Source organism: Triticum dicoccoides, chromosome 2A, assembly GCF_002162155.2.
Source record: "Triticum dicoccoides isolate Atlit2015 ecotype Zavitan chromosome 2A, WEW_v2.0, whole genome shotgun sequence".
NCBI classification, from domain to species: Eukaryota; Viridiplantae; Streptophyta; class Magnoliopsida; order Poales; family Poaceae; genus Triticum; species Triticum dicoccoides.
Genome location: NC_041382.1, coordinates 199,661,028 through 199,666,215, shown reverse-complemented (window position 1 = coordinate 199,666,215; position 5,188 = coordinate 199,661,028). Strand labels below are relative to the sequence as shown.

The following is a 5,188-nucleotide window of genomic DNA, read 5'->3' as shown; positions in this document are numbered from 1 at the left end:
AGGGGAGGCTCCTCTTCAGCTTCATCAATCTGCACAGAACCATCCACTCCATCCCAACGCCCCCTCCGGTGCCGTCAGGCGCACCTGCTTGCTCCCGGCCTTGCACCACAATGAGAAGCTCAGGTGACTCGTATTTTTTTCCAACCGTGTTCCATTATTCTGAGGGGTTCTGCATGCAAGTACGTCTGTACGTGTGAGCGTGTAGCATAGATAAAACTTCAGGTTTTGAACATCTCTTCCTCTGATACAGGGCCGCCATCGACCGGCAACTCGTGAGGAACAGGGCTGCGGAGATCGCCAAGGATTTGATCGCCAAGACCCCCGAGTTCAATGACCTGCTGCGGTTGCCCAACTACCGGGATAAGCCACACAACATTCTCCCTATCCGATCCTGCAGCAGGTATATATGCTCCTTCCTACTAGTAGTACTTAAATCCGAATCCTAGCGAGTATGCGATTGGTTTTCAGTTTTGCTGGACACATATGTGGATTCGGAACTGACTGGAACATGATGATTTTGTTAGCCCACTGAAGAATTACCCAACACCTCAATAGTCTGCCACACTATGTTGAGTTTTTTTAATCATGTGCGAGTTAATTGATACTACAGTAGTCTGTTTAGTCCTAGTTCTTTGCAGGACCTTGTTCTGTTAGACTCAGCATAGAAGTATGCTATTCTTGCAGTGTCTATTCTGTCGAAAAATTGAAAACACTTTTCTTAAAGCAATCTTTATATTTGACCATGAAAACACTTTGCTTGCTGTCAAAGATGGTGTGTATTGTACACACCCCTCTGTGATTTATGCACTTCACATGCATTTTCCCCATCACCCACAAACCGTAACATGATAGTTGTATGTGCTACTGCAATTCTTGCACTTGATTTCAAATCGTTCTCTGCTCTGTGTGTGCACGTGTGTTAATGATGGATTGGCTGGTCAGATGATGCTACAACAACATATTCCTGAGATTCTCTTTGAGGAATACAAAATCAAGGTTTTAAAGACTGATGGCCAGCCTGTCTAATGTTTGTTTTCTTCTATACACTTGCTCCTTCTAGTAGGCATTGCAAGTGATGTGTTCAAGTGTAGTCCTCTAGTCACATTTTTAACCAGTACCATATGATTGTAGCATACTTCTAGTTTTATTCATTTAACATCTTAATTTAGCTAGAATGATGAAGTAGTTGCACTTGGAAGATGGTCTGAGCAAATGATGATTCATATGATTATTCTGGCGTTGCTATGTTTGATCTGGTGGTGCCAAAAAAAACTCATGCTTATGCTGAGCTTACTTTTAATATCATTTTATTCTGTGTGATGAGCTTAGTTTTGTACTGTAGCCACCTTCTTGTTTACTTTGTTGAATCCTGTCTTGTGTACTAATCATGAGCTACTAGCATTTGGCTTCTGTGTGCTAATTAAACCTGATAAGTATGTATACTTCTTTGAGATACAAATTCCACATTGCATGTTTATGTGCTAATTAAACCTGATAAGTATGTATACTTCTTTGAGATACAAATTCCACATTGCATGTTTATGAGGTTCAATTTCTACAGATGTTGCCAAATGAATGTGTCAACATGTCTCTCCTTAGGGGTTGTTTTAAACCGCAAATGATCTACTGTATCAATTTTTTGCTGTTCAAAGATTGAAATCCTGGTTCATTTTCAAAGATCGAAATGTTGTTGACCCTGTTCTTCTATGCTTAAATGGTAAAAATGTCGCATTTTGCTTGTTCTAACCATTTTTCTTGATAACTTGCAGATGCTGGACTTCATTCATGTTTGGTCGTGAGGTCCAGGACGAACAAGTTGGGAGAAGCATTGGAGCTAGTTATACTATGATAGTTGTGTTACCTGATGTGAACATTTTTTTATTGTAAACTTGATGTGAAGCATATTTTTCTGTAATAATGTGTTACCAGGATGAACCATCCTTGTTGTGTTACCAGGATGAACAAGTTTGATTGTAATAATGTGCCAAGTTTGGCTCTTTCTTATTGTATTCGTGATGTGTACCATATTTTTCCTGATTAGTTGTGCTCTGTTTGAAGCATTTTGTTTTCTCTTTGTTCGGATTTAAATATTGTTATTTATTTACTGGAAAATTGAGATATGAAGAATATAACAGTGACAACTGGGACCCACTTGTTAGAACCTGACAACTGGGTCCCATCTCACTAGTGGGCTCATCTTTTGGAAAAAATAAAATAAAAAAGGCCATGGCCTAGAAAATAAAAAGGCCAAATTCTTGGGCCAGGCCCATGTAGCTAATAAAAGCACAGGAAAAAAATATAGAAAGGCCGAATTGTTGGGCTAGGCCCATGTAAAACGCTGAATTGGACCGGGCTGATTCTTGTGCCACATCAGATTGCCACATCGGATGCCTACGTGGCCTGCAGAGGCTGCTAGTGACCAAAATGCCACAGTAGACATATTTTGGTCGTAAACGTCTACGACCATTCCAGAAGAAAGGTCGCTATAGTCAGTTTATGACTGCCAGCTTTTGACCTTATGTTTTTGGTCCCAAAAAGGTCACAAATTGAAAACAGTGACCATTCAGTGACCAATAGTGCTGGTCACAAGTTGACATATTTCTTGTAGTGGAAGATCAATATATGAAAAGCTCATAGCCAATGGATCAGTGATGGATAATTATGTCGAATGCGATCAATCATGCAACAGTTATAACATAGGGTGACACAGAACTAGCTCCAGTTCTTCAATGTAATGTAGGCATGTATTCCGAATATAGTCATATGTGCTTATGAAAAAGAACTTGCATGACATCTTTTGTCGTACCCTCCCGTGGCAGTGGGGTCCTATTGGAAACTAAGGGATATTAGGGCCTCCTTTTAATAGAGTACTGGACCAAAGCATTAACACTTAGTGAATACATGAACTCCTCAAACTATGGTCATCACTGGTAAGTATCCCAATTATTGTCACTTCAGGGTTAACGGATCATAACACATAATAGGTGACTATAGACTTGCAAGATAGGATCAAGAACTCTCATATATTCATGAAAACATAATAGGTTCAGATCTGAAATCATGGCACTCGGGCCCTAGTGACAAGCATTAAGCATAGCAAAGTCATAGCAACATCAATCTCAGAACATAATGGATACTAGGGATCAAACCCTAACAAAACTAACTCAATCACATGATAAATCTCATCCAACCCATCACCGTCCAGCAAGCCTATGATGGAATTACTCACGCACGACGGTGAGCATCATGAAATTGGTGATGGAGGAAGGTTGATGACGACGATGGCGATAGATTCCCCTCTCCGGAGCCCCGAACGGACTCTAGATCAGCCCTCCCCGAGAGAGTCTAGGGCTTGGCGGCGGCTCCGTATCATAAAACACGATGAATCCTTCTCTCTGTTTTTTCTCCCTGAACATGAATATATGGAGTCAGGATGGACGTCCGTGGAGCACCAGGGGGCCCATGAGGCAGGGGGCGCACACAGGGGGTAGGCGCGCCCCCACCCTCATGGACAGGGTGTAGGCCCCCTGACGTTGATTCTTTCGCCCGTAATTTTTATATATTCCAAAAATATTCTCCGTTGATTTTCAGATCATTCTGAGAACTTTATTTCTGCACAAAAATAACACCAGGGCAATTCTTCTGAAAACAACGTCAGTTCGGGTTAGTTCCATTCAAATCATGCAAGTTAGAGTCGAAAATAAGGGCGAAAGTGTCTGGAAAAGTAGATACGTTGGAGACGTATCAACTCCCCCAAGCTTAAACCTTTACTTGTCCTCAAGCAATTCAATTGACAAACTGAAAGTGATAAAGAAAAACTTTGACAAACTCTGTTTTCTCTTGTTGTTGTAAATATGTAGAGCCAACATTCAAGTTTTCAGCAAAGATTATGAACTAACCATATTCACAATAACATTTAGGTATCATGTTTACTCATATCAATGGCATAACCAACTAGCAAGCAATAATAATAAATCTCGGATGACAACACATTCTCAAAACAATTATGATATGATATAACAAGATGGTATCTCGCTAGCCCTTTCCGAGACCACAAAACATAAATGCAGAGCACCTTTAAAGATCAAGGACTGACTAAACATTCTAATTCATGGTAAAAGAGATCCAGTCATAGTCATACTCAATACAAATTAATAGTAATGGATGCAAATGGCAGCGGTTCTCTCCAACTGGTGCTTTTTAATAAGAGGACGATGACTCAACGTAAAAGTAAATGGATAAGCCCTTCGCAGAGGGAAGCAGGGATTTGTAGAGGTGCTAGAGATCGGTTTTGAAATAGAGATGAATAATATTTTGAGCGGTATACTTTCATTGTCAACATAACAACCGAGAGATCTTGATATTTTCCATGCTACACACATTATAGGCGGTTCCCAAGTAGAATGGTAAAGTTTATACTCCCCCACCACCAACAAGCATCAATCCATGGCTTGCCCGAAACAACGGGTGCCTCCAACTAACAACAATCCTGGGGGAGTTTTGTTTGCAGTTATTTTGATATGAATTGAGCATGGGATTGGGCATCCCGGTGACCAGCCATTTTTCTCGTGAGTGAAGAGCGGAGTCCACTCCTCTTGAGAATAACCCGCCTAGCATGGAAGATACAAACAACCCTAGTTGATACCTGAGCTATTCGAGCATACAAAACATAATTTTTATTTGAAGGTTTAGAGTGCACATACAAATTTACTTGGAATGGCAGATAGATACTGCATATAGGAAGGTATGGTGGACTCATATGGAATAACTTTGGGGTTTATGGAGTTGGATGCACAAGCAGTATTCCCGCTTAGTACAAGTGAAGGCTAGAAAGAGACTGGGAAGTGACCAACTAGAGAGCGACAATAGTCATGAACATGCATTAAAATTAACCAACACTGAGTGCAAGCATGAGTAGGATATAAATCACCATGAACATAAATATCGTGGAGGCTATGTTGATTTTATTTCAACTACATGCATGAACATGTGCCAAGTCAAGCCACTCGAATCGTTCAAAGGAGGATACCACCCTATCATACCACATCACAACCATTTTAATAGCATGTTGGCACGCAAGGTAAACCATTATAAACTCCTAGCAAATTAAGCATGGCATAAGCAACTATAATCTCTAATTGTCATTGCAAACATGTTTCATTCATAATAGGCTGAATCAGGAATGATG

General features: G+C 40.5%; 1 pseudogene; it reads left to right on the top strand.

Moving 5' to 3' along the window:
* Window positions 1-936: 936 nt before the first annotated feature.
* Window positions 937-1,016, top strand: LOC119359866 (annotated as a pseudogene).
* Window positions 1,017-5,188: the final 4,172 nt, after the last annotated feature.